The 12,769-nt window shown below is 36.3% G+C and overlaps 1 long non-coding RNA gene across 1 annotated transcript; it reads right to left on the minus strand.

Moving 5' to 3' along the window:
* Positions 1 to 5,887: 5,887 nt before the first annotated feature.
* Positions 5,888 to 12,445, minus strand: LOC115455741. Its single transcript, XR_003939820.2, has 3 exons — positions 12,360 to 12,445; positions 11,820 to 11,905; positions 5,888 to 5,960 (listed from the first exon to the last, which is right to left on the minus strand). It is a non-coding gene; the product is annotated as an uncharacterized LOC115455741 (long non-coding RNA).
* Between the last annotated feature and the right edge of the window lie 324 nt (positions 12,446 to 12,769).

Here is a 12,769-nt window from a genome sequence, read left to right on the forward strand (position 1 = left end):
GCATGCAGTACAACTACGCCACCGAGGCAATAATATCACGGCAATTTTAAAATAGTCTCTCAACATTCTTTGTCATAGTTCGAATGTTGCGATTTAAATAGTGTTGTATTCCCCTCAGACTTTTCTATCGCAGTACGCAGTTCCTTAGAACTCATTACCTATGTTGAAATTAACTTTTGTGAAAATCCAGTGCCGAATTAATATTATGAGTGTAGGCCACTTTATTTCCGCCGGCCCATGTAGGTAGGTTTATGTGTGTATGTATGTAATCATTTTCCATTTGTTTGTATTATGGAAGGCACTAAAGTTAAATAAACGAATAATTATTAATGAAATCGAGTTAGCGTCCTCTGACATCTACCGCCCCCAAAAGGCTGCCGCCCCTAGGCCGCGGCCTATACGGCCTATTTCCAAATCCAGGATTGTGACAATCACGTTCATTGGTTTAACTAAAGACATTAAGGTATATAGTTAATTATAGACCGGAAATCTGGCCCAAATTTTTGCTTCAAAAGTTAATACCAATTGGGAATAAGTCACTGTCTTACTTGAAATATCCATAGGACAATATGTCACAGAGTCCTTAGATATTAATACAAAAATAATATACTTACAGTGAATAAAATAAAAATAACTAATATTCGTAATAAGAACGTGCAAATCATAATATAGAAAAAAATAATACTTTACATGGATGTTTTTCACGGTAAGTGAAATAAATAATAGAATAAGTATTTCTATTATTTATTTGACGGTAGATTAAGTAACCATCACGTGAGCGCAAAATATTTGTATGATAACCTTCCCGATGTCTGCTTTATATGATCTTAGAACTCTTTGGTTTTAACACAAATATTTAGAACACCTTGACAGTGGACACACACGTTACACGTTTCATGTTCCATTTAAATGTTTGAATGGTGAAAGGTTTTGTAATTCCTCATCGATCCTTCGACTATCCAAGTATACCAGATACCGGGACATCCTGTGAGTTCATTCTCGTAGCGGTTTCCCCATACTTATTAATTATTAATAAACATACACATATGTGCAGTTTATTTCCTTTCTACAAATATAATCAAAAGCACAGCGACTGAGCTAATGCTTAAATTAAATATCCTAGCCTTATGTAATAAATATTGCTACATATAACATTAATTCAGTTACAAAAATACAAATATTGAAGATCGAATGAATAGCTTCAACTCTCGCAAGTTGAACTTTAATTTTTTAATTAACGCCCAATGCCTCTATCAAAAAGCATACATGAATGTTGGCGCTGCGAACGCTGCTGCTGCGAATTCAATAGCTGTGCGTTTTATATATTAAGAAAAAATAAAAATGTATGCTTTTTGTTAGATTGCATCGGAGTACCGGCTAGCGGAATCTATCTACGCTGCAGGCTAGTTAAGGTTGGTATTATAGAATAACATACCACCGACAACCACAAATACATCTGCTTTGAATAAATCCATTTAGCTAGTGTTTCCGCATAGACTTTACTGTGGCCCCCAAACTATACTCATTAACGAAAAACCAATTGCATTAAACGCTAAGTTGTCGCGAATCCGGAGTTTATTTAATTTTTATTTAGTAAGTAATTGTGAGTTAATTGATAATAACTTCAAATCATTTATTCATGATATTCTATGACTAAAATCATGTCAGAATTTAGAAAGTAGTTCAGTAAGTTAGAAGCGAGTATAACTTTAATGTTTAACACCACGGCTTACATTTTTACGTCGACAACGGCCAACCATAAATAGGACGTTATGTTATAGCGCGACCTGGTCTTGTAATATTCGCCCCATTGTGTGTCAGGCGCGTTGGAATGGGCTCATGACTCTCGGGAATGTAAGCGAGTGCGGAGTATTACAGATTGGGTCCGATTTATGAGCGTTGTTTTAGGATACTAGACGAATACACGGTGCGGCGCCCGACCCGGCGGCCGAGGGATCACGTACTCTGCCTCACACGCGGCACCTTTACCTCACTAAATAGACTTTTTGCGGAATGCACACATTCCGGATTATACCGTATCAATCAAGAAGTTTTGCCGATGTGCTTAGAGATGTAGGAAGTATGTAGCATTTTTGAATCATTCACTGCGCTGGAATGTAAATAATATTTGCATGCTCCTATTTAATTGCTGTAAGATAGCTTACATGTTTCGTAAATAGTTACGAAACATGATTAATTTACTGGAAAACAATACATAATCTAACTTAACTTTAATTATATTATTTTTATACGAATGATTTGGTATTTCGCGCAGTGGCCTACTAATGTGTTAAGCCTGCCCAGCCAGTAGCAGTCACACTGCGTTGTTCCTTGTGTATAGTGCCCAAAGACATTAAGCTAACTAAAGGGTGCAAACTATATTTAAAATTTAATTTCTCCGCAAGCCTGAGTTGTTAGTATATATAGCAATGACTTTGTGATTCGATAGATTTTGATGGTACGCGAAAGACGCATCGACAGTTTATTGACGCTTTTATCCCAACTCTAGCCAATAAAATAAGATTGTCGGTTGCGGGTAGATACGAGGGCCCAGGTGATACATTGGGGCCAAACTTTATAGCTCGTGCAAGGTTTTCCGCCCTTTAATATTTAATATTGAAAAAAATACACAAGCTATCCATCGCAGTGTCGAATTGGAACTTGTTTATTGGTGTACGTACGGTACGTACTCGCGCCGCGATATATCGCCGGTAGATGTGCCGATCGAAATAAAACCGAGCTCGAGATAGGATTGCGTCAATCACATTACCTACAAACACTTCTAGTTTCGTGATCTATACAAATTTTAGAAAATAAAATTTATGATTTCATGGGTTAAATATAAAAGCGTAAATGTGATTTTATTTTCGTCGCTTCATTAAATATTCAAATCATTTCTCCAGTACTGAGGTAATTTAAACAAAACTGCCGAAGTGATCGGGCTCAAGTGTTTTGATTTGTCCGCCGAGGCTATCTGGAATGAAGAAGTTTTGAAAACTTTGGCACACTGTGTTATATACCTACCGCCATTTAGTATTCTTATCTATATGCTTTTAGATGGCATTCTTAGCAGCATTGAATACAGTAACTTCTAAGGGCATGGATTCAATATTACTGTTCTTTGCTTTCCTTATTTATTTACTCTGCATTATTGTTTTTATCGTAACATAATATCCATTACTAGATGTAGTAAATTGTCAAATATGTTCTCCAGACTGTACATTGAGTATCAATGAGTGCAACTACAAACATTTTCAGTCTTGTTGTTGTTGTTTATTACTTCATACAAAAATATTGGATCTCTATTAACCTATTGATTAATCTTTGTGTCATACATAAACAGGTACGATTCAGGATAAGATAAGGCAACCGCAAGGTAGTCATTCCTCTGGACTACGTTAAGCTTTTTTAGGAGCTGTTTGTATGTAATATATTTACAGAACGTTCATCCCTACACTATTAAAGGAAATTAAATTATCGTGAATAATTATTCATGTTCTTAAATTTTTATTTTCCGTTTTTTTTTTAACATAGTTTCCTTTATATAACTGAGCAGCAAAAACTGAGTGTTTGGGGTACGGACGTATTGGTAATCGACATGCTTATTCCTCAGCAGTGGTATATAGCTGCAGCAGAACTCGCGACTCAAGCAACAATCGTAAACCGTACTTATACAACCGCTTTACCATGTCATATCATCTGCTAGATGCGGCGACAAAACTATATTTTAATATGATTTATTGGCATTATTCACTTATTCTATACGCTGACTTTTTCTTACCGTTAAGTATTTTTATGGTATTTCTTTCATTATAACAACTTTAATAAGTTGTGAGTTATTTTCGTTAACGTACTTCCACTTCATATTTCATATTCAATAATATAGTCGATTAAAGTTCGATTAGGTTCACAATTATAAGGCATGGAATCATTTGTTAAAACAAACCTACCGCCGTAGTTTAAAATATCGGAGACCCCGTCACTCTTATAAAAGCTGGATAGCAACAAGAATATATCAAATAGCTCGATGAGTCCAGGCTCAACAAAATTATTACCATGTGTAAATGTTGTGTGTGAACAAACTGCGTGGGTGGTATAAATCAAACTTCATAAAAGATGTGTCAATGTTATTAATTGGCAATTCAGTCGAGCAACAATTTACGAGTCATTTAAGCTACACATCATCCTCCGTGTGAGCACGCTCGATAGTTTATACAATACTATCATTTTAGCAAGTGATATCAGATTAAATTAAAACATGTAATTATTTTTTATTTAAGTAGGTTTTTAATTAAGCATACATATGTCCATGAGAGGGATTTTTTTTATTACTCATCATGAAGATTATATTATGTAGGTATGATGCGTTTGGCTTTATTTATACTGTTGTAACATATCGATATCTATACAAAATGTGTCCCCTTACTTCTTCGTGATCGTAGGACATTTTTAAATTAATAACACAAAGCTGTCGGTAACAAAATCTCAGATACCGCTGACTCGGGTCGCTCTTCCAGCGCGTTTGTCGCAGAACAACCGTAAGCTGTGAGCGTACCGGTAACGATGCGGTCTCCTCGCCCCTCCCTGAATTATTAACACGTGCCATCCAAGAAGTTGAATCGACAGAATTAAAACTTACCGACCTCTTTCATATTTCACCTCCTTATGTTGTTCTCCAAGTGCTAAGTATATACCGTTTGTCTCAATGGCTTATGGCTGATTTCACTTTATGAAAACTCCCAGACAGGTACGTAAAATGTGTGCGCAATTATTGAGGTTCGTGCGTCATTCTAGATATTATTTTAAAACATCATTCCAGTGGTCCGTCTATATCTTAGTCCTTCGATGTTCTTTTTTCTATTATATTTTGAGGCAACCAATGAGGTTTTGAAATGTGGTTAAAAAAATAATTAATGTGTCAAAAACTATTGTTTCCATATATTTACAATTTTCGGATCTTTTTAATACGTAACCTACATTACAGACGACTTTATATTTTTTTGTCCACTGGCCGAAATTAGAAAATTTCATGAAATATAACAGAGGACATTCTAAAGAACAATAAATCCCAAATATATTAAGTATTTAATATGTTATAATTTAGATTTACGGTGTACCAACCAGTATGTGGATGGGTGCAAAATAAAAGTAAAATATAATTTTACTTCAACAAATAAGTGTCTATAAACAAATTATAATGGCGCGGAATCCGAAAGATGAGTCCTACTCACTCTTGTCCAGTATTTGTGTACGACACGCAATGTGTTTAATTAAGAAAATTAGTCAAGGGCGATGTAAGCATACCTGTGGGCTGTGCCATATCTCGCATTATGTGCCTATTGTTGGTGTTATAGTAAATAGACATGGTGTTGAAATATGACACTTCGAATAGACGAATCGAATAAAAAATTGAGTAAAAAATACTATGGGTTCAAGTTTTTTTTTTAAACTGTAAATAGACATTATCGTGGTATCGAACTTTCTACTCTTTTTAATGCGGCTTCTTGTACTACCAATAGTTGTCTATGTTTTGACCCGATGCGATTGTAAGTAACAAAAGTATATCTATAGACTATCTTACAATTAGAATATGTAAGGTTAATAAGTTTTTACTATCTTGCGATTATAATATCGTAAATTCTTTGCACAATCGCGTTTCACGTCCTTATGCAGCCCTCTGCCTATTATGAGCTTAAATCGCAAAGCGCTGCATTTAACGTTGAATACCGCAATTTTTTCATGGCACCAGAGGAAAACAACTTTTTTTGTAAGCTCATTACAAAAATATATTCTCGCTCACATCGTCGGCCTCGTTGTTGTCCGTGAATTGCCAGCGGACACATGTGCCCAACTCCACCACCTTTGAATAATACAGGAACGTTGTTTGAGGCCACTATCTTTGTCTATTTTATTGCAGACAATTGGTCCAGAATTTCGGGTTATTCCGCACCCCCTGGCCACTACAACAAAACTTGATTTAAAATAAAAAGCAGGGATTCGAACAACGATTTTTCAAGGGGTCCCGCACGACTCTGAATGCCAAAGCCGGACGCACTATTCAAGGATATTTTGTTATTTGCCTTGAATGAAAAACGCAATTGCGTTGACTAGGTGAAAATTTTGTGTTGATATGTATTTTAGACAAACCATTCATAAGTATTTAAATTTTATACTGGAAATTTACCTTTGGTTTGCGTTCTTGACCTATAAATGAGGAACTAATAGGGGACTGCCTCGGTGGCGTAGTTGTACTGCATGCGCGGTACGGCAGCGCTCTCAGCGGTCGGGCAAAGTGATAATTGAGTTTTTCTGCTCAGTATCAGCCCGGAGTTTGGAATTTGTGCCCGATATGGCGATAGGCTCGCCCCCTATCACATCATGGAACGGAACACACTTGGCGAAAAGTGGGTGCCCTGGTTGCACCTCTGCATACCCCATTCGGGGATAAAATGCGTGATGGTGTGAGTGAATAGGTTACTTATTGTTTTTGTTCAATAAGATGCATGGGTGTGACGTTGATGATATGCCCCTAGCATGCGTTTAATATGTGAGTATGACGTCACCGTTTGAATTGACTGCAATTGGTAATGTGAAAAAATGCTGTAAGTATTTACCATGTTGGCGTGCGCGGTGCGACGTTTATGCTTATCCGGTTTTATAAGTTGCGGTATGCTCGCTAGGTATTCTTGTCGCGTAAATAATTAAAAGCACTTACGACGCGACGCGAGCGCGATGAGCGCTGCGAATCGCGGTGCGACGCAATGACGGCAACTCGCGCAGCATTTCGCGACACCGACCCGTCACAACCCCAGCGATCAACACGATTCACGGTTTTTGAGCACGTGCAGTTTGCCTTGTGTCCCCACAATTATTCATATAGCGCATTTTTATCTCGCAATACGCTTAAAGCTCTCACATCCTAAACTTGAATAGTCAATCTACTCCAAGATCAGTTATTTATTCCAATCTAATGAATTTTATATTTAAATATTAAATTAGCTTGATCCAATTTTATGAATAAAGGTACGGAATCCTTCGCGGTCAAATGTCTTGAATGCTCCGCAATATATTTTGTTATTTCATAAAAAAACATGCGTATCCTTAAACAGGTATTTCAAACGTAAAGGAAAAGTGAGGGACCACATTTTATCCAGTGTTACGCATTTCCCTACTAAGTTAACATAAGCCTCTCTTGACAAATGTTTAAGATGAACGGTTATTTTGCACAGTCTTTATGTTGTGCATGTTTTTCCACAAAAAATATATCCTCTTATATGCTGGGCTTCAAGGAACGTAAGACATATGGGCTCTGCGTACCGCGCGGGAAGGCGGGGAGGTCGTGCGGGGGAGCGAAATACTCTTACATACAGTTACGTGGATTTTTACGCACGTTTTATTTTTTATCAGGACATGAGGTAGGTAACGGCGGGATAGTGAGCCGTAACTCAAACAAGGTGACTTCACGACAACTTACAGAGGGCACTGCAACTAAATTGTTTTTACCCCCAAGAGCCGGGAAACTAAATGTGACACACCGCCGAGTGAAGCAAATTATAACTTACAAATTTCCATAGAAGCAATACATACGACTAATTGTACTCCCTTCAATCGATACAGCCGTAGGTGGAGCTATTTACTTTGTTGAAGATCCAACTAGCTTAATTGCGATCGGATGCCGGGTGCGGTCAGTTCGGCTACTGCCTAAGCCTGACGACGTGACCTTGCATGCTGTGAGCATAATGTTTAGTTTTTTGAAATTTGATGTCTTAATGGTTAAGTTTAAAGTCTCACTAAATTGAGAACTTTAATACCTTACTCAATGGGTTTCTACGAATTACAACCTATTTGTGATCTGGCTATTAGTATGTTTTGAAATCAAACGAGTTGGTGTTAGTTTTTGATAACCACATCAAGACTAATGTTGTGACCACCGAGATCCACCAGTGCAGCCCAAACTATTGGTGTGCCTTTTGGTCGCCATGACCACAGAGCAAACCAATAATATATTCTTTCATTTGAATTGGGTCTATTATATTGTTAAGAATGAACTTAGTGCATTAAAGATTGGAATGCTCAACTTGCCTACTTATTGCCAAACATAAAAATTCGGCCCAGCTATCGGATAAGGATAAAATTTTAAGTTTGGTTAAAAGTCTGAAGACGAGCAATGTGTAAGCCTCGGCCGGCACTGCCCTCAACACGGTTAGACTACGAAATTATTTGAGTGTAGACTCGGAACACGTTCGCTTCATAGCGAAATATAAATTTTAAACTGACCTGCACTACACATGTAGATGTGGTTTGCTCAGTGTGGAGTAGTTATTTACGAAGTTGTTGCTAAGCCCCGCAAAGTCGCAATAGCTTCTGATAACGAATAGTGTAACTACTTCTGTAAGTGTCCATAAAATTGTTTTGTCTGGCTACAGCAGAGTAATCGACTTGGGCTATAAATTTTCAATCAACGAGTTCCGTTAGTTTTTTGAACTTACTATGTTACAGAATTTTTAATTGGATGTCCTGGGAATGGGAATCTGTTCCTCACCGGTCTCACGGCTTGTGTGCTCTAGTACTTCAGCCACGAGACGAATCATGGAGAACCTATTTGCGCCATTTATTACAAACTAGCTTCCGCCCGCAGCTTCGCCCGCGTGGATTTCGGACTTCACAAATGGAGGAGGTGCTCAATTTGTCGGGATGTTTTTTTAATGTATGGTGATATGCAGGTGGTCCGATTGTCCAACCAGGGTCTGATGATGGGATCCTGGTAAAATCGAAGGAAGCATATAGCATGATTCAGTATTCACGCGTGATGGCTTATTATTAGCGTATTTCATGTATAACTTTGGTGTTTCTATACCGATTTCTATGATTCTTTTATATGGAATATTTAATAATGTTAACTTTTTTAATAAGGGATGACTGAGAGTGTTATAAACGTAAGAGTAGACAAATATAATGAGAAAGCTTCGAACTGCTAAGCTATCGGGAATACAGACAGACAAAAATTTTACTAATTGCATTTTTGGCATCAGTATCGATCCCTAATCACCCCCTGATAGTTATTTTGGAAATATATTTCATGTACAGAATTGACCTCTACAGATTTATTATAAGTATAGAATAGATAGATAAAAATATCAGACTACGTCTCAAATGTCAATATGAACAACACTCGTCATGTACCACAATATTCTTATGATTACTTATTTACAACATTTCAAGAAAACTTTCTTTGACCTGACGTTGACCGCGTTATCTCTAACGTAAAACATACACACAGCATCATTGGAAAGTAGAAATTGTTGTTGTGACTACAAAACTAGTATTTATAAAAGATTTATAAATATAAGAAATAGTGATCGAAAGGTTCTACCCGTCGGTTTGATTGATCGGGCACCCTTCTTTCCAATAAATATTATATAAACTTGTGCGCAATTTGTCCGTCTCAGTTAGTTACGATGAAATGATATATTAATGCAGCTGGAAGATGCATCGGTGGTAAAGATACGTGACCCCAGCGACTGACTCCTGCCACTGATCAGCGATCACACGTCCGGCCCGTTTGTTTGAGGGCAATACGTCATACTTCAATACGTAGACAGCGAATATACTTCAAGAAATACAACCTCTTTAAAACAACCACTTAAAGTTATTGCATATCAAAGGAGCTAATGATATCCTACTACAGTGAAAATGTGGAAGCTTTTAAATAACTTTTGTACGTTGGAATGTTTGGTATAAGTAATGGATAGACGGCCGAATGGTTTTGGTTTAATTTAATACATGAATAGATCAATTTTAGAATTAACATAGTATACTGTCCTTTTTATCCTGTACAGTTGGATTTTTATTCTGGGAATGCTCTTTTAACTAGTGAATCCAACACAAGGGATGTTTAATTACATATGTCATGTTCGTAGTTTTTATAGATGAGGGCTTGACTTCATTACGACGTAATTTATGTCATATTTTTTAATTATGTCAATCTACATTATTCCATACATAAATAGTACCTAACAAGTCTCAACGTTCATGTTGCACCATCTGAACGCACAACTATCTGTAGAATTCTATAATTGCCTTATTGGTCAAATAACATTAACTTATACAATAATAATATGTTTTAGGTTGCGACTCACAAAAGGTTTTAGTTATTAGGCAGTGTAAATGGATCCTTTACGAAGCGACGGTGCGAATGTGTGCCACAGCTATTTTCCGAGAACCTATGAGAGCTATCAACTAGAAAGACAGTTATAAAAGTTGTTTTAACCTACATCTATCTTAAGCGATTTGGTTTTTTAAAATATCATTCAATTTGTTTACGACCATATAATCTCCTTATTTTGAAAGTGTACCAATTCTTACATAAAGAAATATTATCAAAACTAAATCATTTTAATTATCTATATTTTACTGATAGACTGCTATCTCTACTACTATCCAGATGTCATGCCTGCAGCTTATTTTCAACGGCGAAGCAGTTCTCTGCATGTTTTATTTAGGAGTTTTTGAACTTTATAATGAAATTGCGGTTGAGTTGGACTACACAGAGTTGAAGACAACTTTACTATAATGCTGCGTCCAGACATCGTTGCCGTTCATCAAAGAGAGTACGAGCAACGACATTAAATGTAATATAATAAACATACAGGAAATGTTTATTTGTGTGTGTACACGGTGCTACGTTCGACGTGATGCAACGCGAACTCTTGTAGAAACGGTCAACGCTGTACGTAAACCGTAGTGGGGACGCTAATGTATGGGTTTGCCAGAATGATATGCGTCATGAGCCGATCCGTCAAAATTGGCATTTTTAAAAGAAATTTCGGTTACGTTCCGTGTTCGTTCGTCTACACTTACAACTATCCGTTTATAGCGATACCGCTAAGGGGATAAAAGTTTTAATGCCTGTTTTTTTACTTTTTATTTTGTTTCTATATACGAAATACACTAATATTGGCGTAGTTAAATAGTTCTAATTTGACATAATCATATCATATCTTAATGAAATGTAATTATTGAAAGACGACCACCCGATCATGTTGTGTTTGCCTGTTCAATATCACTATTTTTTTTTCTTTTCTCATGATTGAAAACTATGATTGTAAATGTAGGCGAATGCACGCTGTACGCCGTTATTTAAGTATGAATCTATGTTCTCTTTTATTTGCTATCGCTAATTTTATTTTATGCCGCTCCAGGTTTAGTCGATTGGATTTCATCTTATCCCATGTTAACGGTGATGTGCGTGCATTAGCTTATATAACTATTGTGACTATGTACAAGAAAGACTTGGAAAAAAATACAAAAGAAGTACTGAACAATTGATGACAAAAAGAAAGCCCGGAGTTTCTTTCTGCCTTTCTTCTTCGGGTAGTCATCACTTAGGTAGCTAGTGAAAGGCTGGTAGGTTAGCTAGGTTAGGGCTCATGTCCTCGCCGGTGAGGATCGCGACGCGTTACCCTTCTATTTCCCTCTACTTGCCAGCCCGAGCTGGTTACTTCGGTTTGTACCTAGTCTTTTGTATAAACTTTATCCCTAATTTAAAATCTCCATAGTTATATAAGTGATTTTAATAGTTGTTTAGAAATAATAATTATTCTTATTCTTTGTTTTGACGTATCATAAGTGCAACTTTGTTCGCCTACGTGATAAATAAAGTATTTTATTTTATTTTAATTAAGCGTTGAAATAATCTTCGAAATTGGAAATAGACATAATAAACGCACAAATGGTAATTTAAGTTTTAATTTGTTGAGTTCTCATTGTTAAAGAGTGTTTCCTTACTTTAAATTTATTAAATTCGTGTTATACGTTACCTGTTACACCCATTGCGTCCATCCACACTGAGCGTATCAGATACGCGGTGAAGTTGGAGTTCAGCTCGGCTCGTAAGTTTCAATGTCTGGACACAGCATACTAATATGTCAACACATGCGGTAGAGAAATTCAATGGAACACCTCAAGTTGAAGACATGCGAGTTGGTCAAAGGATATCTACAACACTAATGGTGGACACTAAGTAAGTTTACTGAGAAGTACTGTTTACGAGACGGCTAATATACCGTAATTTAAATTGCATCTAGCGAGCGATGTGAAAAATAACCCGCGTTGATTAGCTCTCTTTTCTACATTATCTAGTCTAGCTCCAATAATAACACAATAAGAGCTACAAATCTATAGTAAAAAGAATAAACTGAAATAGTTGTTACCATAAACAATGAGAAAGCTTATTTGAAGCAAATCGATAATCTAATTTTAGATGAGGGTAATATAAAGGTTAACTGTTTTCTTTGTTTTATTTGTATTGTATTATTTAAGCGCCTTTAAGGGCGGCTACAAATATTTTGAGGCCTTACCACAAAACGACCTTGACCATTCATTCCATTATTTTACGGTGCATGAGTTGAGGGCGGGAACATGCAGATGTACGAATAATTTATTTAATTTTAGGGTTTTTTTTTTTTATTTTGTACACTATCACGATATTCCTTATTACATTTTCTATGAAATATTGTTGGTTGCAAATTAAAATGATATGTACCCTTAGGAGATTCACGGAATTGACAATTGTAGTGGCAGTTTTGATTATGAAATTAACCCGTCATGACTTGTCAAAATTTTATTTTCAAATATGTACAGGTAGCTGAACAAACATTGCTAGTGACGGAAAAATAACCTTATTATGTAGTATATAAGGTTATAATTTGAGGTATGAAGTTAATGCAAGAATATTCACATTATAATTTGTTTTTAGTAATCAAAGTAT

The sequence above is a fragment of the Manduca sexta genome, chromosome 27, assembly GCF_014839805.1.
Source record: "Manduca sexta isolate Smith_Timp_Sample1 chromosome 27, JHU_Msex_v1.0, whole genome shotgun sequence".
NCBI lineage: Eukaryota > Metazoa > Arthropoda > Insecta > Lepidoptera > Sphingidae > Manduca > Manduca sexta.